Raw genomic sequence first — 26,007 nt, 5'->3', positions numbered from 1 at the left:
ATACAAAGAATGTTAATAAAACTGTTAAAGAAAATGCTGTACTGTCTCTCATTAGAAACCTCATTCTATTCACCAGAAGAATTCTAAGAAATGCCCAATAGAACATAACCACATCAAACTATGTACATAAAATTTTGCATTAAAAAGAATTAATATTTCAAGCATTTACATGAAATTGTACTTATTCCAAATGACTAACCTGAAATCTGAATAGTTGAAAAAAAGTATCAGTTATCACATTACTGTCCTCTTAAATGTTTTGAGAGTAACAGCAGGGGCATATAACAGAACATACTGTAAGTTTTCATTCACTAAATTCAGTTGGAAACCCGAAGGAACCACCTCCTCTTCTCATACTGCACATATGTTCAGAGAGAAGAATATCAAGGGAATAAAATTTGATTAAGTAGAGTTTGGCAGAAGTATAGTTCATCCAGATGTTCCTTTTGTAAGACGAGCAGCAAGAGTACTTCAGGTAAATCTTACTCTGGCATGCACAGTGACAGAGTTACATGTTACGAGTGTTGTGTCTAGTAATTCTGCATATTCGGTTCACTAGACAAACAGTCAAACAACTTCCATTAATGAGTTTTATTTGCAACAAGACAAGTACAAATACTTAACTTTGATCTGAGAATTCTTGTAATGACTGCTGATCTCTATCTGTGTGAAACAGAGTTTGCTAATAAAGAGGCTACAATGTGATGGCTAACAAAGTGGCTAATGTTGAAGCTACTATCAAAGTAGTTGCCACCAGTCAGGCGTGGCGCTTATGTTGTCTTCACCTAGTAGCCACTGTTGTCGTATTGTCCTCCTGGAGGGAGATCAGTTAGCATGAGATTGGCTGACCTCTTCTCAGAGCCTTCCCTTCATTGTCGTTTCAGACTGGCACTGAATTTACACCATAACAATAAGCATCTTCGCTAAATGCAGAATGACTTCTTTTCATCTCATCCAGTGCACACATAGCAGTGAATCACAGTGCCATGCAGAGAGTGAATTGTACCAATTCTGCAGTAAGATGTTCAGCCGAGGTGGATACGTTACTGATGATAATGCTGTGACTAATTGAGTAGTATGGAACTGTAAACAGTTCCTTTTACTCCACAGATATATACAAAACATTATAGTTCACATACAAACTGTTGCTTCTCTCAGACTGGGAAAGCACATAGTGACACTAATACATTGATAAAATGTAACTATATACATGCATAATGATCAGATTTTTAAATTACTAAGAAAGATGCTCAATATCACTCTGTATTATTTTTTTAATCACTTTGCTGATTACTAATGTCTGAAAGACTATAAGCTAAGGTGAACTTTGTGGGGCCCTCAGCTATGCACAGCAAAGGATGATGAGGAAAGTCTCACAGCATCAGAATTTCTACTAATCAAAACTGCATTCATCACTATCTCTGAAAAATGGTCATTTGAAAACAGCTGACATATTATTCATTGAGTATAACACAATACCATGTTACCATAAACTGTGAAGACTGGTCTTAGATTTTGATCCCTCTACTGAATATGAATTCAGTAGAGGGATCAAAATCTAAGACCAGTCTTCACAGTTTATGGTAACATGGTTTTCTACTCAGCACTCTGCAAGGTACAGTATCGAATGTGGGATATGGTACACAGTATCATTATAACTCTCTTCTGGCACTCATATTTATAATTATACACAGACACAGAATTAGCAGTTGTTCCTTGTATCTTTACAAGGGTTCACTAATGTTGGTAAATTCTGTGTAGCATTTCTTATACATTACGGATTATGTGTGTGTGTGTGTGTGTGTGTGTGTGTGTGTGTGTGTGTGTGTGTGTGTAAAGGGGTGGGGGGCTGTTCATAGTAGAAAAGAGTAAGCAATCATAACAGTATCATGAACTCACCTTTCTTTTACCATTTCTTATCAGACCTTGTGAAGAAAGTGTATATTATACACAGTTCTCTTTTAAATTTTATGGGGGAATGACAGGTAACAACAAGTGATGAAGATATGAATAGCTGAAGGAATGTTATTTTGATTGCAATGTAAACTTTAATCAGCTTCCTGACAAAGAAGCCATAGAGAAATTTCATAAGCACAGGATGAACAACTATATATCACTTAATTATATTTAAGAGCTTTACGTGACTGCAATGGATTCTCATGGTATAGAGAAGCCGTGTGGGGCTGAAAATTGGACTATTTGGAAGTTTGCAGTACAAAATTTATTACATGCAACGGCCAGTGCATATGAAGTATTTATTGGCAATGTAGAAAAACCGTCGCCTTTGCCAGCAGATGCAACATCGGCACAAATACATGTGTTTACCACTTCTTATCAGACCCTGCAAAGAAAATGTATATTATACACAGTTCTCTTTTAAATTTTACAATGGAATAAGGGGTAACAACAAGTGATGAAGATATGAATAGGTGAAGGAATGTTATTATGATTGCAATGTAAACCTCAATCAGCTTCCTGACAAAGAAGCCATAGAGAGAATCCATAAGCATAGGATGAACAACTATACATCACATAATTATATTTAAGAGTTTCAATTTGAAATTTTGAATGTTCTGATTATAACAAACCACTGATACTCCACACAGTGATATAATAATCATTATTCAATGAATTGACATTGTCCTTATGGCAAACTCATTTATTTAATTATTACATTTTCTTTACATAACATTAAACCACCTTTCAACACACATTACATAGAATTGACATCAAGGGAAATCTCTTTGCCATCGAACTGATTGACCCGTACTAATCCACCAGTAAGTAGATAGCTTCCTGTGTACCTGAAACACGGAACAGTATTGGAGCTTTCTCACACATAAAGCACTTGTTCTATATTTCATTTATAAAAATACAAGAATTGGGAAATAGGCAACAACTGAAGAAACCAGAGCGCCTTACTGAAATGATACTGGCTAAAATAAATGAGTCAAAGTATTATACAGAGGCTATTAATTCTGTAGACCATGAACACTGGAGAAGAGCAATGGAGGAAGAAATGAGTTCATTGCTCTTCTCCAGCGTTCATGGTCTACAGAATTAAGAAACTCTGTATAATTCTTTGGCTCATTTATTTCAGCCAGTATCATTCCAGTAAGGTGCTCTGGTTTTTTCAGTTGTTGCCTATTTCTCAATTCTCCTTCACTACAACATTCTTTTGTTGAAGTTAATTGTTTATACTAATCTCTCAGCTGTGTACTATATCTATGTCTTTGATTGGTGTCATAAAATAAAATACATGAGTCTTATTATAGCAACTACGTCATGTGTATGCTTTATGTAGTGTACTTTAGTTCTTGGCTCTGAGCACTATGGGACTTAACATCTATGGTCATCAGTCATTCTTTAGTTCTTTCCTGAAGTTTCTGCAGCAGGTTATGGGCCCAGTACATGATTCAAGAAAGGAATTGGGTATTACAATTTTACATTTCGTGGCATGAGAAATGTGTTAGCGTGTGTTGTGTGCTATAAATAGTTTGTATTGTATATATAAGAACAACTGCTGCATTTTCCTTTTGTGGAATTTTTGGGCTTGTAAATCTGAACTGTTTTAAGGGACTGCAAAGGATTTTCATGGTATAGAGAAGCTGTGTGGAGCTGAAAATTGGACTATTTGGAGGTTCACAGTTCAAAATTTGTTATGTGCATCAGACAGTGCATACAAAGTGTGTATTGGCTTTGCCAGTGGATTCAACATCAGCACAGATAGATGTGTTTAATGCTGCACTAAAAACATGGGACAAAGCTGATAGTGCAGCGAATCAGGTTATTGTTAGAACTGTGGAAGAAAAAGTCATGGCATTGTTGGTTGCATGTGAGACTGCACGGGACAAGCTACATCCCATGTTTGAATGGAAAACAAAGCAAGCTGCGTATTCTGTTCATCAGAATTCCTAAATTTTTACATGAGTTCAGGCGATGACATGGTGACACATCTCACTTGCTATGAAAACTTGGTTCTTCGAATGCAACAACACAATGTGAGACCTGATGAATCATTGTTAATGGTTTGACTATTTGACACACTACCTGACAGCTATGAAAGTCTGTGACAGTCATGGTGAACAAGATCTGAAGATCAACAAACACTAAAACATTTGATGGACATGTTAACTTCTGATGACAGTCCTCGTGCTTGTTGGAGGGAGAAATGAGACAAGGTACCTGCACTTTCTGTTACCAAAGCAAACATTAAAAATGCAGACTGCACCATTATGAGGAATGTTACTTTGTCAAACAAATACGAAAAGTCTACAAACAAAAAGAAGCTCAATGTTTCAGTTATGGATTTCGCCAAATTAAAAAAAATATGTCCAAATGGGAAAAACATGCACAAAAAAAAAAATCCACAACCAAAATAAAAGTGATTTGCCTAACCAGGCTTTGATTGGTGAAGTAATAAATGCAGAATAGGGTGAGGGCACATGGATCGCTGATTGTGGAGTGACGAATCACATGCTAAGAAAATTGAGTGGTATACATCATTTACTAAGTTTGCAACACCACTGCAGATATGCATGGGCAAATATTCAACTATGAACACACTAGGAAAAGGGACTATTTATTTTGAAGCCTTTGTCAATGGAAAATGGAAGTTATGCCATATGGATAATGTTTTGTATACTCCAGAAGGGTGAAGAAATCTCTTTTCTGTATCATCTGCTATGGACAAGGAATTGGACTTTTATTCATCGAAAGACAAGTGTGAGTTCCGAAACAATGGCATTGTAAATGCATGTGGCATACGTAGTGGCAACCTATTGAAGAAGTTGATTCAAGTGACAAAACAAATTCAGCCTTGTGATCCTGAGGTAAGTCTTGCATCAAAGGACTCTCTGCAAATTTGGCATGAACACTTGGGTCATCGAAACAAATGTCATGTCCAACAATTCTTGAAGCAGTGTGGTGTTGAAGCTGAAGATGTTGGTGAAGAATTTTGTGAGGCATGTGTTAAGGGGAAGCAGCATCACAGCAATTCTCAGTTAGGACAGCAGCGTGCCACACAACCTGGAGAAGTGACTCATGCTGATCTGTGTGGACCTATGGAGTGTAAATCGCTGGGAGGAGCACAATATTTTCTTTGCTTCACTTGTGACTTTTCAAGATTATGCATGATATATTTCCTCAAGCAGAAGTCTGAGACTGCAGAGAAGATTGCATAAATCGTGAGCATTGTGAAAAATTTTTGTGGTCAACTACCTAAAGCATTTCAATGTGATGGTGGACGAGAATTTGATAATACTGAAATTAAGATTTGATGAAATTAAATGGCATACAAATCATCATCACAAATCCTTATACTCCAGAGCAGAATGGATGTGCTGAGTGCACTAACAGAACAGTTGTCGAACTGGCTCGAACCGTGTTTCAAGCTCAGGGCCTGCCTTAGTTTTTGTGGGCAGAAGCAGTAAAAACAGTTGTTTATGTGTTAAACAAAACTGGCACAAGTCATGTGCATGGCAAAACACCTTATGAGGTATTCACTGGAAAGACAATACAGCTAAATAAACTTCATATTTATAGAATGAAGCGTTTTGTCCATATTCTGATAGAAAAGCTAAAGAAATGGGATCCAAAGGGAAAAACAGGAATCTTTGTTGGTTATTCTGATGGCATTGATGGCTTTTGAGTGTGAATTGAATCAGAAAAACGGATTATTTGGAGTAAGGATGCTGGCCGATGTGGCCGAATGGTTCTAGGCGCTTCAATCTGGAACCACGCGACCGCTACAGTCGCAGGTTCGAATCCTGCCTTGGGCATGGATGTGTGTGATGTCCTTAGGTTAGTTAGGTTTAAGTAGATCTAAGTTCTAGGGGACTGATTACCTCAGATGTTGAGTCCCATAGTGCTCATAGCCATTTGAACCATTTTTGGAGTAAGGATGTTATTTCTTAACCTGAGAAAACTGGTAAGACAATGGTGTTACTCCAAAGTGAAGCAAGCAATGAAGGACTGAAGAATCATGAAGACACAAGTGTGTTAAAGGAACCTACAAAAGAAAGTTCTAGGGAAAGAAAATTGAGAAACAAGCAACTACTGTAGAAACCAGAGTGTCTTATTGAAATTATGCTGGCTGAAATAAATGAGCCAAAGAATTATACAGAGACAATGAATTCTGTAGACCATGAACACTGGAGAAAAGCTATGGAGGAAGAAATGCCTTCATTGAAGGAAAATGCTACGTGGACTTTGGAACCTCTGCCACCAGACCATAAGCCTATTACAAACCATTCGGTTTATAGAATTAAACATAAGACTTTTGGTAAAATTGACTTTAATGAAATGTTCACTCCTGTTGCTAGATACAATACAATTAGAGCAATTTTGAGTGTTTCTGCTAGTGAGCAACTTCAGTTGGCACAATTCAATGTAAAATCTGCTTTTTTGAATGATTTCTTAAAAGAAGAAATATATATGGAGCAGCCTGAGGGATTTAGTGATGGACCAAATCAGGCATGCAAATTTCATAAAAGTTTATATGAACTCAAACAATCTCCAAGGTGCTGTAACCAAGAGTTCAAGGACTTCCTAATAAATCTTAGGCTTGTGGGAAGTAAGGCAGACCTGTGATTGTTATATTGAGAAAACTGCAATGACAAGTTGATGGTAGTTCTGTATGTTGATGATGGATTAATATCTGCAAGTAAGAAGAAGGATACTGAAGTTTTCCTAACAGAAATTCAACATGAGTTTAAAATTACTGTTGAGCCAGTAGGGTATTTCAGAAATATTAATGTTGTATGACATGATAATGGACCAATAGAGATTAATCAAGAAAGTTATGCTAAATATATTCTTAGACGGTTTAACATGACAGAGGGAAATCCTGTGACAACTCCAATTAAGCAGTATCTGCAGCCAAATGAGTTAACCAGTGATAAACCAGCTAACACTCCATATTGAGAAGCAGTTGGCTGTCTATTTTATTTATCTGTTGGTACAAGGCCCGATATAGCATTTGCAGTGAGCTATGTGTCAAAATTTTTAGAGACTCCCTGAGAAAATCACTGGTCTGTGGTAAAAAGAATCCTAAAGTATATAAAATTTCAGTGTCACTGGGTATAACATGTGATGCTAGCCATGCAAACAGAAGCTGGAGATATATACTGAAGTTGATTATGCCAGTGATCCAACAACCTGACGCTCAGTTAGTTGAGTGGTTGCAAGATTTTGCGAAGGAGGAGTTGCCTGGGCTAGTAGGCGGCAACATTGCATATCAATGTCAACAACATAGTCAGAGTATGTGGCTGCCAATGAAGGGGCAAGAGAAGGAATATGGCTATCTAAGCTCTATGAAGAAATTTCACCACTGGAGAGTGTTCCTGTTCTTCTTGTTGATAATGCAAGAACTATTAAACTGGCCAAAAATTTTGAATTTCACAAGAGGTCAAAGCATATTGACGTTCACGTGCACTACATCCTTCAGAAAATTCTAGAAGACCAGCTAGCCATTGAATATGAACCAGGCAATCAGCAAGCTGCAGATATTTCCACCAAACCATTGCCACATGTTCAGCTTAAATATTTAAGATCATTATTTGTAATGTGTTAAGTATGGCATTTAGCAAGAAAAACATTTAAGGGAAGTGTTGAAGTGAAAGGTTTATATTAATCTCTCTTCTGTGTACTATGTCTTTGGTTGGTGTCATATAATAAAATACATGTGTCTTGTTATAGCAACTATGTCATGCGTATGCTTTATGTTGTGCCCTTTAGTCCTTTCTTGAAGTTTCTACAATACTGTACACAGTACCTGTAATATATACCAGTTAGAAATTTGGAAAATTTCCAACCCACACATTAAACTACTGTTGGTATCTAGTATCACTGTACCATGCAGGTTTTAATCTATCCACAATAATGAGTTTTGAAAATTTGCTGCTTTATATCTTTAGAAATTTTCCTTGTCTGCAATCAAGTTGGAGTATACAAACAATGGATTTTCACTTTTGTAGCAAACCTTAGGCAAATGTTCTCCTATAGTCTAGTTGCTGCAGATCCAAGTGAGACAATATCATAAGGTCATAAACACCCCCACACCCCCCGCCCCCGCCCCCCACACGTACCCCCACACAAAAAATAGTTCAGTAAAGACATTTATATTTTTACCTATACTAATTTCTAAATTTCTCGGGAAACTTTCAGGGAATAAATAAGAATGACAACCAAGCACCTTGAAAATGACAAATAAGGCTAGGGAATGACAAGCTTCATTTAACACAGACTGTTCTTTTGTTGTTAGCCTATAGAAATGGGATGTGGGTTCGACCAGAAGCAGAGAACATTCCAGTTGGATAAACAGGCCCGTTCACAAAATGACTTTACCTGGTGCCAACATCAAACCTGACATGGTTTGTTAGCACACAAGTAGAGCCAGCGAACTGGAGGAAAGTAAGGAAGGCAAGACAGAAATGGAAAGGTGCTGCTCTGAGTGTGTGTGTGTGAGAGACAGACACAGAGAGAGAGAGAGAGAGAGAGAGAGAGAGAGAGAGAGAGAGAGAGAGAGAGAGAGAGAGAGAGAGAGAGAAAAAACATATTGAAACAAATGAAAGAAGCAGCATTCCAATTATTTACATGCCTGTATTGCTATAGTCTCGAGAGTTTTGTTCAAAGTAAAGGTGCTAAGTGAAATACTGTTAATGGTGGGTACAGGCTATAGTTTCATATTACATAAAATATAACACTGTTAAAGTTGTGAGATTTTGAAATAATATCATCACTGGCATGTAGTGACAGCAATACTGATTTTAATTAAAAAGCTACCACCTGATATACAAAGCATTTTTATTAACGTATGACTAGTTTCAATAATTAAAGCACCATACTCTGACATAAAATACTTGACTATCAGTACCCCGTCAATGTGAACTGTAGTACAATACGCATATCATACTATAATTCACATTGCTTTGCTTCTGTCATGTGAAAGACATATATCTTCTCCAGCAAGCTTCCTTTTCAGGTCTACAAGCAAATTTTGGCCTACTTATGTTTTAAATTATACAGGGTGAGTAAAAAAAAAAATAATCCAATTAAAAAAAACCATCACTGTTTTCTGTTCTATGATTTGCGCAGTGCCGGTCAATAATAACGGTTCACCATGACTTTTGTATTATGTATGGTGTGGATCCTCCTACAGTACAGAGCATTAGATGATGGCATGAACAATTCCAAGGAACAAACTGTTTGTGTAAAGGTAAATCACTGGACATCCCCAAGTGTTTGAGACAGATCTCGAACACATCTGTCATAGTTTCCCAAGGTGTTCATAGAAATCAGTTCACCTTGTACCTCAACAGCTCGACATGCCCCCAGTGTCCATCTGGCATGTGTTGCGTTGATGTTTACACATGAAACCACACAAAATTCAGCAAAGTACAAGCCCTTCTTGATGGTGACAAGGCATTTACTTAACGATTGAGAACAGCATTGTTTGCTTATAGTTGTCAGTGCTAACAGACAAGCAACACTGCGCAAAATAACTGCAGTAATGCTTGTGGGATGTACAACAAACTTATCTGTTAGTGCCTCTCCTTGGCTTGTGACCACATCAGATTATTGGAAAACTATGATCTGATCAGATGAGTCCCAGTTTCAGTTGGTAAGGGCTGATGGTAGTGTTTGAGTGTGACATAGATGCCACAGAAACCATGGATCCAACTTCTCAATAAGGCACTGTGCAAGCTGGAGGTGACTCGATAATTCTGTGGGCTGTGTTTACATGGAATGGATTGAGTCCTTTGGTACAACTGAACCGATCATTCACTGTAAATGGTTATGTTTGGCTAGTTGGGGGTCATTTGCTGCCATTTGTGGTCGAATTTTTATGGGTAACAATGCACCACGTCATTGGGCCACAATTGTTCACAGGTGGTTTGAAGAACATTCTGGACAATTTGAGCAAATGATTTGGCCACTCCAATTCCTCAACATTAATCCCATGAAAGATTCATGGGACATCATTGAGAGGTCAGACCATGCATAAAGTCCTGCACAGGCAACATTCTCACAATTATGGCTATCTATAGAGGCAGCATGGCTCAATATTTCTGCAAGGGACTTTCAATGAGTTCTTGAGGTCTATGTCATGATGAGTTGCTGCACTACGCAGGGCAAAAGGAGGTCCAACATAATATTAGGACGTATCCTTTGACTTTTGTCACCTCAGAATAATTAGCTTCTCACAGTATGGGCTCAGGAATATCTGTTTGAAGCACAATGCAGCTGAAAGCATGAGACTGAATGTGCACAACTTTTTTTAAAATAAAGAGATCTATGTATACATCTGTAATCTCACTCCGCAAAATACTGTGAAGTACATACCAGAGGGTACTCCCATTATGCCCCGTATCTGGTTCTCCTACCATTCCTTTCACTTACGTGTCTGTGTGCTCTGTAATAAGTCTGATTTGGGCTATAGGCCACCACAGGAACAATGCACAGTCCCTGAACTAGTTCTCTACATTTCTCGCTTAATACTGTTGCCTGGAACATGATAAGTAGGCTTTTATAGGATAGTTGATGTCTATCTTCAGGCATCTGTCAGGTCAGATTTTACAGCATTTCCATTATGTAACTATAGAAAACATTTTAATGGAGAATAGAACTGTGATTTTCATGGAGCATGTTAAAACAGTTTTGATCATAACCGAACATTTTCTAACAAACTTCAACCAGTTTCAGTCAAATAGCAATCACCTTCAGATACAATAAAATAGGTACAAGGTATATTTACTTCTATATCTGAATTGTACTTATGTATCAGTGTATATGGTCGTCAGACTGTCTTTCTTTCAGTCACTTTAAGACTGAATTCAGAGTCTTTTAATAAATATTCTATTCTGATCTAAACAGTTTTAAGTTTAATTTTAAGAAATTTTTGTGATTCTCTCTTGTAAGTCAAAAATACCTGGCACAATTAAAGCCATCCTTCTCTGTAAACAATCAGTATTCCCATATATATGTGAGTGATTTCAGTTGTGACTCATTGAATTTGTTGTTATAGGATATTATGCATTTGCATTACTTATCTCTCCTCCTCTTTCCTTCCCCCCTGATCCCCCTCCCCAACATATCCCGCCAGAATTTTGGTTTTTCAGGCTAAGCAGGCTGCACAGAATAATATGACAATTAAGAGCCACACTGCACATACTGGTTCATTTGAAAAATCAGTCACCTAATTATAATTTTCTTTCCTACTTTACAAATACTGTAATTCACTTGTACCAAGGCTGGGATTAGAACCCAGGTCACCTGCTCACTAGGCAGACATGCTACCTCTTCACCACCTTGGCATAGTGAGTTTACCCAACTGTGTGGCCAACCCTGCAAGCCTCCATCCTCAATCCTAATTCCCGTTCACTCCTCAACCACCTTGGTGTTCCTAGTTTAGGGGGAATATTACGTGGGCTGAGGCATGATAGGGAACTGGGATTGAGGAGGGAGGCACGCCAGAATTGGGTGAGCAGCTGTGCAAAGGCACTGTACCAGTGTGGCATAGCGGTAAGTATATCTGCATAGTGAAGAGGAGACCCAGGTTCGAATCCCGGCCTCAGTACAAATTTTCAACCTCAAATCATGTCACATTCCACATCTGATGCCATCACTATATCCTATAAACTTTCCTAAGGATGTAAAAGCTGTACAAAAATTTCAACCAGTGTCTCAAAAATGAAAGATCCTGAGAGTATGGTGTTGACTAGTATTTCCTATAAGAAAAAGTTGGAAATCTTTTATGCTTCTAACGGCACAAACTGTTCAAATGAGGCTTCAAAATATGAAGCAACATGAAAGAGTAATGCTACCTGTTGTATTGTGACAGGAATGGTTGCGGGGGTGCAGCTAACAAAAACGCAGCAGGACGGAACGGGAGTGGCCCGCGAACAAAGAAGATGTACGAACGGGAATGGAAGGACAAACACGATGACAGACAACCAAGCAAGACACCAAGATCAAGAACACAGTAGTAAGCAATGGGGTCACAAGAGATAAACTCACAAAATCAAAGCAATGCCCACTCGTAAATGGGAAGTAAGCACACGCAACATGAACACGATGTCTGTAAGCGAGATATCAACCGACTCAAGGCGAATACCAGGCTGCCTCACTAAGTGAAAGGAAGCCACCTAAATACACAACAGGTTAGGTTGATATTGGCTGCTGGGACCACGGGCTCTACAGTGGCACCCTCATGTTAGAGTCGGGCCAGAAACACGCACAGCCACGGCTTACGGTGCGACTGCTGCAGAGACCTCTAGTGGGCATCAAGTTAAATACTATCTGGTGTGGATTTGAAACCCATGGCGCTCGGTACCAGATCACCAACACTATGAGGAAATTTAAAAGAAAGTATAAAATCTCTAGTTCTGACAATGACGTGGCTAGTGAACCTTCACAAGTAGACACCAAAGATGATATCAATCTGGATCTTGATGATGATTCTGTGGATGTTATCTGTGCTCTTTGCCATAAGAAGTTTTCTGACAATTTCAGTGGAGAACAATGGCTTATGTGCTATTTGTGTTTCAACTGGAATCACAAATTTTGTGATGCAGTGAATAGTGAATGGAGATGGTACACATGTTATTTCTGTCTGAATAACTAGCTCTTAAATTTGTTTTACATAATTCTGGCATAAATAAGCTCATCTGATTAAGGAACTGTGTATTAATTTTCCAATAAATTCTAAGTTTTTGTCTTATTTTTTATTTAAATCCACTTACAAAAGCTAATTGAAAATGTGCTCTTCCATTTTCAAACAGGTGCTCCTATTGCCTGGAGCAAAAGTAGGAATGTGCATTCATAATATTTAGAACCCAATCTTGAAAAATTTTTGGTTATTACGGTTTCCTAGTTTATTCAAACTAGCATAGCTTAAGAAGGAATATGGCTAATGCAATCCAAAGGAGGATAATTTATAGAAATATGCATTAAGTTTTTAACCTCTATTTCACAAAACAGGAGGCTGATAAACAGAGTAATAATTATGGTAGACAATGTTTGAGGCTCAATACACTTTTAAATCATCTTTCTTCTTGATTTTACTGTGAATCATAGTGACTATTTCCAGTCAGACAACTATCTGAATGATGTATAGTTTACTGTCACTTCTTCCCTGACAAACTATGTGGAAATAATTTGCCAGAGAATTGCTACTGAATTGCATTAAAAATATTTTGTTGTAAGACCACAGTAACATTGTTTCCAGAAATTAAATTTATAAACAGGGCTGTGAATCGTAACATTGCAGTTCCATGCATGATGATTTATTTTGCAGGTTCTAATGATACAACAAAAAACAGCAACAACTAAAAAAGATCACTATAGGTTAATGTCTAACAACATAAAAGTCACTGGATATGCACGTTAGGCAGGACAAAAAGAAAGGAGGAATGAGCATTTGCCTCGCTGAAAGGAATGTCTTGACAAACCCTGAAAGTAAGTTAGATAAACCTAAACTAGGTTAGAACGGCTGGCATATGAACTGCACCGCTACTAAATATGAATCCAGTGATGTGACCACAGTAACACAGATCTAAATACAGCTTGAAATAAATAAAGTGGCAGTCGACCAAATATCCTGTCTGATAAAACAAAGCTGGCATGGGTGTCCGAGCGGTTCTAGGCACTACAGTCGCAGGTTCGAATCCTGCCTCGGGCATGGATGTGTGTGATGTCCTTAGGTTAGTTAGGTTTAAGTAGTTCTAAGTTATAGGAGACTGATGACCTCAGCAGTTAAGTCCCATAGTGCTCAGAGCCATTTGAACCATTTTTTGATAAAACAAAACTGAAGCACCGACAGGATATGGTCAAATATAAATGTAATTTCATACGCACAAATACCATTGGCTGGTATGTAAGTGATTAGAGTTGTAGTTCTCTGTAACAGGCAGAAAGGCCAATAGAGTGCATTAGTTTTGTCACATTCAATGTTGTTACCTACACTGCTAGGATATATATGGGGAGTGAACAGCATCAGAGATTTAGTTATTCCTGTGAAGGACATGGAGATGCCACTCACATTCGACAGAATTATTAGCACCTGACAGAGTTAGAATGTGGTCTCATTGTGGGTTCTCATCCAGCCAGCTCAGTAAGCTGAAGATTATCCAGATTTGTGGGGCATTTGAATGTGGCAATGGGCCATTGTTGGACTGCATGGGAGTGTAAGGGAATGCATACTCATCATCAAGGTTCCTGTCAACCACATGTAACCACCACAAGGGAGTATCACCATACTGTACGTAAAGCACTTCATAACCCTGTCACATATGCACCTGCCATTTGAGAACAAGCAAGAGGCTACCTGCACCATCCTGTGTTATCCTGCACCATTGATCAGAGACTAGTAGCAGCTGGATTAAGCAATTACTGTCCCATTTTTAGGCTGTCAGTAAACATCACAACACAAACAGCTGCATTTGGAATGATGCTGTGCACAGGAAGACTGGAGTACTGATGAACAGCATTGAATTGTGTTCAACAATGAATTGTGGTTCTGCACTAATCTAGATGATCACTGTTACTGAGTATAATGGCAACCTGGAGAGAGGTCACTTTCTTTTAAGTGTTTTACTCATATAGAGCCACAACACTGTTATTCCTGGCATCATGGTCTGGAGAGCCACTAGGTATGACTTCTGGTTACAGCTGGTAGTCAGTGAGGGAATTCTGATTTCACAATATTTCAGCAAGAACTTCCTGCCTCTTCATGTGTTACTTCTCAGGCAACACTACTGTGGTGCCAATTTTCAACAGGATACTCATCACTCACACATGGAACATGTCTCTATGAACTGGCTGCATGATATTGCGGTAGGCTACTCACCTGGCCAGCAACATTCCAGATCTCTGCCCGACGAACAAGTGTGGGATCAGGTCGGACATCAGTTCCATACCAGTTCCAGTATCAACGATACCAAAGGCTAGTTACAACTGTTGTCCAGCCCTTTCCAGGAGAGGATATAACAGGTTGTATGCAGTATTCTAAACATAGTCAATGCATACATGCAGGCCAGAAGAGATATAACGTCATACCGATTAGTGAGCTCTATATCAATTTGAACTCGTATTGTAATATCTGAAATAACATCACTTACTGTATTAATCCATGAAGTTTCATTTTGTTTCTTTCTCTCATTCTGGGTGCTTTACACTTTTTGTCAGGTAGTGTATACTGTTTCCAAATTAACAAAGAACATGGGCCACGTGTTTTAATAAACAATCTTTAATTTTTTGCACTCATGTCAGAGTTATATGTTAAGAATAAAAGTGTTTTTTACTTTAATGCAAATGGTGAATATAATACATCATGATCACAAACTGTCATTTTGTTAGCCAGCTGATGTGGCCGAGCGGTTCTAGGCGCTTCAGTCTGGAACCGCACGACTGCTACGGTCGCAGGTTCGAATCCTGCCTCAGTCACGGATGTGTGTGCTGTCCTTAGGTTAGTTAGGTTTAAGTAGTTCTAAGTTCTACGGGACTGATGACCTCAGATGCTAAGTCCCATAGTGCTCAGAGCCATTTGAACCATTTTTTTGTCAATTTGTTGGTATCTCTTCATAACATATATTCACTAATGACATCTGTCTTAAGTAAACCATCACTGTTTGAAATGGATATTAATACTCAGATCTTCATCACCACAAGAAACAGTACAACTTTATTACTGACAGCTAAAGCTTTCAACAGCTCAGAAACATTTGAAATATGCTGCCATAAAACTATTTTACCACTTACACCAGAACAACAGGTATATCAACTGTCAATATAAACTTAAATTGTTTCTTCTCCTTCTATTCTAGAAATGAATACCTATTTACAAACTAGAACCACCTTGGAAGAGAAGAGAAATATGAATTTGCTGTTGCAGTACCATGCTGTTGTTCACTTAAACTAACTTACTAAGTGACAAGGCTGAAATGAAGATACAACGAACCAAATATTGCTGAATAAGGCCTTGTTATAAGTTTCAGATTTTTAAACTGGCCTGATAGTATCTTAGGTTTTCTGGAAATTTCTGACATTATCAACTCAGCTGAGTATTAGATCAAATGACTGTACAGCTTACTGAAATGCACACTTGATGCACTTTACACAATCTCCTTCTTCATAGCATTAAAATTGATCATAACATGCACTAGAAGAGAAAGTAGGAGGTACAAGAGTTAAGAACATGTTTCTCATTTCTCAGAGTCTGGTACTCAAGGATATATGAAGTTGGTAAGTCAAAGTCTTGCCTTATACAAGAAACTAAAAACTGAAGGAGCATTTGTGATTGAAATAAATAAAAAAATTAACAGCCTGTCATTGCCTGAGGAGACATCAAACATAGATCTGAAAAGTAACTAGCAATTTAAATTAAATTATACACTTAATGTTGAAAATAACTAATTTCAGAAAAAAGCTTACTACATGAAAGTCACCATCCCTAACACCATCACAGTAGGTATTATGTAAACCAGATTCAGTAACTCTGTAAATTGTTCCTTTTCATTCTGGTCATATATATGACAGATAACTACTAAGTACAAGGGTCTTCTGACAAGACAGGTAAATCTCCATGAAAGAATGGAACATTTTTGTTGAGCTTTCATGACTGATAAGCCTGAATATTCCAAGGATTGTATAAAGAAATTAAACAATCTATAGTGTACAGAACATTGTTGACATCTGTCTAAATTGGTCAGTGCGTCAACTATAATTAAAAATGGAGAACACTGAGTTTTGTGCTGCTATTAAACACTTCCATTTGATGAGATGGACTGCCGCACAAATCAAAACGGGATTGGATGAAGTCATGTAGTCCTGCACCATCATAGGAGACAATTTATTTTTGGATTAATGATCTTAAATGCAGTCAAATAAGCACTGAATATGAAGTACGCTCCTGCTGTCTAATGGAGGTCTCAACAAAGGAAGACATTGATAAAAGCCGTGATATGGTAAGGCAAGAACAACTACTAAAAATTTGTACGCTTTCTGAGCTTTTAGGCATCTCAACTGAGCAAGTGCATAATGTTCTGTACAGAGAATTACCTATGAAGAAGCTGTGTGCAAAGTGGACTCCGCAATTGTTCACAGTTGAGCAAAATTGAATTTGCCACAACATCTCAACACAATGTCTGGTGATGTCTGCAAGATCTTTTGTGTTGATTTGTGACTGTTTATGTAACCTGGATCCCACATGACACACCATCAAAACAATGAATGAAGGCTGGTGAAAGCGCGTCAGAAAAGGCAAAAACAATTTTGACAGCTTGTATGATGATCGCCTCTGTTTTATGGGATTACCAAGGAATAATCCTTATAGATTAACTGTAAAAAGGCATTACCATAACTAGACCCTATTATGATTCATTGTTGGACCATTTGCGTCTAGTAGAGGCTGAAAAAAAAACAAGGTCGGCATGCACATTAGTGGTGTTTCACCAGGATAATGCACCATCCAACACAGCAGTGGTAACAATAGCGCAAGTGCTTGAATTGGGCTTTGACATAATTCCTCATCCACCAGACTTAGCTACAAGTGACTTCTTCCTATTCCCTAACTTGCAACTTTGGTTTGCTAGGGAGAAATTGTCTTCAACTGAAGAAGTGATAGTTGTCGTCAGTGAGTAATTTGCAGATTTTGACAAAACATATTTTTATTATGGAATGAAAAAGTTGGAGGATCACTGGACCAAGTGTATATCCATCAAAGGAGACTAAGTCCAGAAGTAAAGTGAGTTGCTCATGAAACAAACATTTTTTCTCAATTTTTTACCAGACATACCAAAACACCATCTCAGATTCTTTTCATATTTTGTAACATGATGAAGTCATTTAGGGTGTAGTGCTACATCCTTCTTATCAGATTATTTTGGAACAGTTCTATAGTTCAGATGACAGCCCTTTGACATATCCTCAAATGTGGATCCTACACTTGTATAATGGTCCTGTTGGGTTGTTAAAACATAAACAGAAGTAGATGTACCTTAACCATTGCTAACAGGAGTTCCTTGTGAAGTATATCTCACAGTGCCCTTACTCTCAACAATCCTCATGATACACTATCCTGTAGGAATGTGTTAAATATGGTAAACAACATTGTTTTTTCAGCAGGCTGGTTTTAATATTTGGTAGTTATTTTGTTTTCCACAATTACCTTTTCCACTTGTACACAGCAGTTTACCTCATTAACACTTAGCATTTTTATAAGAATAATAGTCTCCAGTTATCATTTGCCATGATGATGTGTAAATTATATCTGAGGCTCCAAGTAAACAGGTGCAATTGAAGAACTATTGAACATTGTAGTCTCTGCTGCTCCAGTGCTTTCTCAATCATTCATTGTTTATGACTGCACACCAAGAATAGTCTTATTACATTTTTTAAATTATAGAACTGAAGAAAATGACAAACTACACTGCTGAAGTGCTTCTAAAATATGAGTAACTTGACTGCATATCTTGCTGTACCTTATTATTTTAATGTTAACTTTGCCATGGCAAGCATCCAAGGAACATATAGGGCCCACACTCGCTATGAGACTGAAATACACTACTGGCCATTAAAATTGCTACACCAAGAAGAAATGCAGATGATAAATGGATATTCATTGGACAAATATATTTTACTAGAACTGACATGTGATTACATTTTCACACACTTTGGGTGCATAGATACGGAGAAATCAGTACCCAGAACAACCACCTCTGGCTGTAATAACGGTCTTGATACGTCTGGGCATTCAGTCAAACAGAACTTGGATGGCGTGTACAGGTACAGCTGCCCATGCTGCTTCAACACGATACCACAGTTCATCAAGAATAGTGACTGGCGTATTGTGATGAGCCAGTTGCTCGGCCACCATTGACCAGTCATTTTCAATTGGTGAGAGATCTGGAGAATGTGCTCGCCAGGGCAGCAGTTGAACATTTTCTGTATCCAGAAAGGCCCATACAGGACCTGCAATATGCATTCGTGCATTTCCTGCTGAAATGTACAGTTTTGCATGGATCGAATGAAGGGTAGTGCCACAGGTTGTAACACATCTGAAATGTAACATCCACTGTTCAAAGTGCCATCAATGCGAACAAGAGGCGAATGAGATGTGTAACCAATGGCACCCCATACCATCACACCGGGTGATACGCCAGTAGGGCTATGACGAATACATGCTGCCAATGTGCGTTCACCGTCATGCCGCCGAACACGGATGCGACCATCATGATGCTGTAAACAGAACATTGATTCATCTGAAAAAATGACGTTTTGCCATTTTGCACCCAGGTTTGTCGTTGAGTACACCATCGCAGGAACTCCTGTCTGTGATGCAGCATCAAGGGTAACCGCAGCCACAGTCTCCAAGCTGATAGTCCATGCTGCTGCAAACATCGTTGAACTCTTCGTGCAGATGGTTGTTGTCTTGCGAACGTCCCCATCTATTGACTTTGGGATCGAGACGTGGCTGCATGATCCGTTACAGCCTTGCGTATAAGATGCCTGTCATTTCGACTGCTAGTGATACAAGGCCATTGGGATCCAGCACGGCATTTTGTATTACCCTCCTGAACCCACGGATTTCATATTCTGCTAACAGTTGTTGGATCTCGACCAACGCGAGCAGCAATGTCACGATACGATAAACCACAATCGCGATAGGCTACAATCCGACCTTTATCAAAGTCGAAAACCAGATGGTATGCATTTCTCCTCCTTACATGAGGCATCACAACAACATTTCACCAGTCAACTCCGGTCAACTGCTGTTTGTGTATGAGAAATCGGTTGTAAACTTTCCTGATGTCAGCACATTGTAGGTGTCGCCACCGGCGCCAACCTTGTGTGAATGCTCTGAAAATCTAATCATTTGCATATCACAGCATCTTCTTCCTGTCAAATAAATTTCGTGTCTGTGGCACATCATCTTTGTGGTGTAGCAATATTAATGGCCAGTAGTGTAGTACATCAAGTCTATCAGTACGAGCATGGTGAGGCAACATTCACCATATCCCTCATCAAGGAAACCAACATTATATCCACAGCAACAACCTCACTCCATCACTTAATATCTGATCCCAAGCTTATGATCCTAACAGCCAACAAAAGCTCCACCCCTCTGGTTACGAACTGCAGGGATTACCTAGCAGAGGGGTTCCACCAGCTGTCTGATATACCCACCTAAAAACCCTGTCACAAAGAGTCTATTCCAGAAATCCAGCATGATCACTAGTCCCTCCTCATATCCTTAAGTCCATCTCAGAGGCTCTCCGTTGAGTCTGTCTCTCTCCTCAACACCACCACTCCCCACAGTGCTACCTTCTACATGCTTTCTGAAGTCCATAAACCCAACCACTCAGGATGCCCTACTGCCACACTGAGGGCACCTCTCCTCTTGTGCAGCACTACATGCAGCCTATAACCTGTAACCTACACTCTAATATAAAAGACACTAACCACATCCACTGCCGACTCTGCACAGTTCCTTTTCCTTTACCACTCAGAGCCCTGCTCAGCCCTATCAATGCCACCTCCCTCTACACTAACATCCCAAATGACAATGGCCCTGTTACCATTTAACATTGACTTTACCAATGGCAAACCAACTCCAAACCAGCAATCTCCTTTCCGGTCACCGTGATCAATTTTATTCTCGCCCACAATTATTACTCCTTTGAAGGGATCAACTACAGATGAACCTGTTGTACAGCAATGAAAAACCACAAGTAAGCGTTCTATGCCAACCTATTCACAGGCTATCAAGGGGAGTGCATCCTAACCACTCAGAATCTAAAAACAGTCACCTGGTTCAGATTAACTGATGACATTTTTGTGATCTAGACCAAGGGTGAAAAAAACCCTGTTGACATGCTTCCAGAATCTCAACACCACCTCTCCAATCATTTCACCTAGTCCTCCTCAATGCAACATGCCAAATTCCTTGATGTTGACCTTCACCTCAAGGATAAATCAGTGCCTCTGTCTCCATCAGATGTGTCAACCACAACCAATACCTCCATTCTGACAGCTGACATCCATTTCATACCAAGAAGTCCCTTCCACACAGCTTCAGTACCACTGGTCCTCACATCTTTAGTGTCATACAGTCACTCTCCAAATATGCCAAGAATCTCACTGAGGCCTTCACAGACCGAAATTAATCTCTCAACCTCACCCAGAAACAGATCTCCCATACGTAGTCTCTCAACTTACCTAACATCTCTCACACATCCATTGTGTATGAGGATGGATCCCATAGTGGAAATAACCATCTACAACTTAAGCACATCAAAATAAATTAATGAACAGACAACAGATTCTGTAGGGTTTAAAGTAGTATTAGTTGTTGGGTAACTCATTAAGAGATTTTTTTGTAGTTTTTTTATTAGCAGATTTAGTTGTGGTACTAAAAGAATTAAGTACTAGAAATACATAGTTAATAAATATATTGCTATTGAAGTAAATGTGATTTGTGCGCCCTGTTTTAGTTTTTCAGGTAATATACTGTAATTATGAAGAAAAAAATATCCACTGTCTGGCCATAATGGAGAGCTATCCTCGAGGCTCAATACCACTAAGGGCTGGAGCAAGTCAATCACATTCTCTGCCAGTGTTCTGAATACCTCTAGCCATGACTGGAAAGGAGAAATATCCTACCTACTATACTCACCACCCCTTCCACAGTGGTATCCTGCTGCGTGCCAACCCTACGCAATATCTCTGCCCATCCGTACTCCGTCCCTTGTCCCAAACCCTTGCATCAAGGATCATATCCCTGCAATAGACCTAAATGCAAAACCTATCCCATAAATCCTCCCTCTACCACCTACTTCAGTCCTGTCACAGACATCTTCTGCATCGTAAAAGTAAGGACTGCTTGTAAAAGGAGCCATTTCATTACAAACTATGATGCAACCACTCTGCGGCTATCTGCACGGGCATGAAACTACCAAGTTGTCTGCATGAATGGCCACCGCCAATCAGTGGCTAATGTGCAGCTGGATCACTTTGTTGCTGAGTATTCTGCTTAGTATGATGTGCTTTACTTTAATGACTACTTCACAGCTGGCACCCTCTGAATTATTTCCACCTACTACAGATTTTTGGAACTGTGCAGCATAACCTCCTCCTAAAACATATACCTTTTCCACGTAAAGTCCTTGGCCTCAGTCTCCAGTAGTCCCTGTCCTAAACCTAGCAATTAACTTCTCCGCTTCCCCTTCGATACTGCACATGCTTCCTAATCCACCAATGCAGCTTCCAGTCTTTTCCCCTTCCCTATTTGTTTGTGGTGCTGTAGTGCTAACAAGAAGAGACTCTGACATTTTACGTATCACTCCACATAAAGCACTAATGGATCCTCAGTCTCAGCAACTTAAGAGTAGAGTAGTGATTTGTTCAGGAAAAATAAATAATGTTCACACAACAAGTTGTGACAATTTATACACTATGCAGCTGAAGTCAACTAAAAATTTTCTTCTCATTACATTTAATAATTTGTTTTGCCTGGGCTCTGTTGCATACTGGTTCATACTTAGACTGTCCATTTATCAGTAAACAGAAGAAACCTTACACAAGATAGAAGAAAACTGCATTTGAAAACATTGCAAACAGTAGTGTCAAAATGCTGTAGAATTTTATCATGAAGACGATACAATACACTTGCCACATGCACGTTATTATTCTGTATCAGAAGAACAAGAAAAAACCAGTTTTCTTCTATTTTAACATATTATTATAATATTATTCTTAAAGTGGCAATTATTACTGACAACAAATTTGGCACAACTACTGCATTATTGTAAATAGTTAAATATCCTGAATTAATAGGCAATGTCTTAAGTATTGTCAGTATTCTATAAATTAAATGAAATCTTAAAATTTTGTTAGTAATTTGATTTCAGATAGTGATAGTAGTAAACTATGTTGTGAGACATAATAAAGTGTTTTCATAACTTCAAACAGCTCATTTAAAATACATTTCAGAGCACTGTAACCTGTCCAGATAAAAGAGCATGTTAAAGCACTCACTTCCAGGACACATAAAGGCACATCAGCTAAATGTCAAATCCACCTCATATATTAATAATGCGGTTTATGGGCTATTCTGGCTATGATTTTTAGCCAGTTTCCATACTTTACCTTGTATATAAAACCATTTAAGAAGATAGGGCAGACTAACAGCAGCCTCTCAGCACATTTACTCTCTCATATGAAGTTTGGTATGAGGAACCAGTAACACTTTTGGGAAAAAAAATTGGTAGCATTTTTAAATATAAGTGTAGGATCAAAAGTACCAGTAGCACTTATTATAAGCAAATTTGCCTACTCAAGGACAGAAGGAGGGAATGCACAGCCCTAAAAATATCTGAGAGAGTCCTTTGTGAATTAAATGTGCTGGCAGCTAATGAAAGACTGAAATAGACATTAAACTCATTTTTCACTTGGAATCTTCTCCTATACCACATACTGAGATTGAAGTAAAGATTGACTTATGTAAATGATGAGCATATAGCAATATTTCGACTATACAAACCTATTTCTCTTTCTATATAATTGGAAATGGTCACCAATATACTCCTAGAACATGCAAATAACTACAAAATACTTCTTCAATAACCATCTAAAAGATGCTCTGAGTGAACACTCATGTTATGTCACTAGAGCCATTCCTAATCAGAACATATCTGGTGCCAGGACGTCATATTATGTACAAAAAAATTCCTACACATTTAGAAGAAAATCAATGTATTGGGAATTCCTCTGCGGTATACAATGGGTTTTTATGGATAAACAACTCTAATATATATCTAAGAACACTTGTGCTATCTGTCAGACATTTTATATCTTTGTATAGAATATTAAAGAGTTTTATGGCTGAGAATTGCATTCCTTTCTGTGCCACAGTTAGATTCACCAAGGGGAAGTGCAGATCACTTTTTATTCTGGCATTGTATTGGCGAATATCTCTGTTACTTTCAAACTACAGTGAGTTGAGAATGAAAGTTCAAATAGTTGAAATGGCTCTGAGCACTATGGGACTTAACATCTGTGGTCATCAGTCCCCTAGAACTTAGAACTACTTAAACCTAACTAACCTAAGGACATCACACACATCCATGCCCGAGGCAGGATTCGAACCTGCGACTGTAGCAATCACGAGAATGAATGTAATGAGGTAATAAATGTGCTGCAATGATGTGTTTAAAATTCCCTATTGCTTAACAGATTCCTCAAAAATTTATATGTGTTGTCATCACATTTAATTCTAATTACTTTCTTTTGTGTAGAGAATACTTTTTGCGTAAGTGGTGAGTTATCCTGGGATAAACTGATTAATCACTAACATTTGACGTGAACAGCAATGGACCCATAATAGAACTCTTTGGATTAATCAGTGTATTTTCTCCCCATGAAGGTGAAATGGTATCTCTCTTTGCAATTTCAATACAACAAATAACCAAAATTGCAAAATATCTCTATTACTTGATCATGTCTATTTTTGGGTTTTTATTCATAACCCATCCTCAAATCATCCATCCAATCAGAATAAATGTTACTCCAGACACCAAAAATTCATTACAGTCAGTTTGCACAGAAGTACAAAGAAAGTGATCACAAAACTGGATACACATTTCATGATCATTTGCACTGCACTCCATTTTGCTAATAATTGTCATGATTTTTTGCTGTGTGGAATAATATTCGTTCTGCTTCGATGGATGATCTGAGAATGAGTTATGAATAAAAACCTAAAACTGGTGATCATCAAGTAATAAAAAGAGCATTTTGCAACTTTAGCTGTTTGTCATATGGAAATGGTATCACAAGTTGCTGGCCCTTCAACAACCTAGCATGCTGGAAGCCTGTGTCCCTCTTTGTATTACCCACAAGCCTAGTGTAACATTTTTCATCCTGATTCATAAATAGGAACTAAATCTGGCATGTGCTGAACAAGCTATCACATAAAAACTTAATTTCTCTTATGGTACATTGTGATTGAACAATAAAAACTCTTTAATAAGTCAGAGACAATTCCAGCTGATGATCCTTTACCATTTAAAAAATTTTACTATCTGTTAACAGAAGACATTATTAGCTTTATCAATAGAGTGATTCTTTTGAGATCCCAACGGTGATTTTGTAAGTATCTCATTACTAGTCAGAGGGATGACAACAATTAAGAAAGTTACATAAGAGGTAAGAGTTGTCAATATTTAGTAACATCTGTGAAGTCAGCTTTCTTATAAAATATGCCCAACAATGGTGTACATTAACATGTATGAGAAAGTTCACTCTGAGCTAATAAAATAACTGCAGCCACAAAACTGAATTATGTACACAATACACAATGGATCAGAAACATATGATTAATACAAAGAGAAAACACCCACCAAATGAAACAATCACACTGATGGTATGGATGGCAACTGTAAATGAGATTTGTTCCTGTGTTCGATAACAGATTAATCACATTCTAGGAAAGGGTATGGGCATTTCTGGTATCAGACAGTAAGGGCTACACAACAGAAAACCTATATTTCTAATAGTTTGTGAAATTTTAAGAGAGTCAAGGAGAAAAAGTAAACAAGTAGCTTTCCTTTATGAGTTTTGGCAAGAAATAGGATTTGGTAGTGAACATTTGACTAGAGAAAATTCTGTCTTACAGTACTACAGCTATCATTCTTGCACAGTTGGAGTTTCACATCAAGTCATGCAAATGAGTGCTCACACTGATGGGTATACGAGGGTGTCCCTTAAATACCAGAATAACAATACTGTGGGCAGATCTTGTATCATATGTATTTCTGCCACTAGGCATGTATAGTGCAACTTATTGCTAGTACAGTGCACCTGTGTTGTCATTTGGCTTGTTCTGTTCATCTGCAGTGATTGTTTTTGCTGGTACTGTTTTATTCTTGTTTCACTTTTATGATGACAAGTTTAAGTGAACAACACCTAGCTGTGAAATTTTATTTTCTACTTGGTAAATATGTTGCTGAA

The sequence above is a fragment of the Schistocerca serialis genome, chromosome 3 (genome assembly GCF_023864345.2).
Source record: "Schistocerca serialis cubense isolate TAMUIC-IGC-003099 chromosome 3, iqSchSeri2.2, whole genome shotgun sequence".
Lineage (NCBI taxonomy): Eukaryota > Metazoa > Arthropoda > Insecta > Orthoptera > Acrididae > Schistocerca > Schistocerca serialis.
This window is presented reverse-complemented; position numbering follows the sequence as displayed.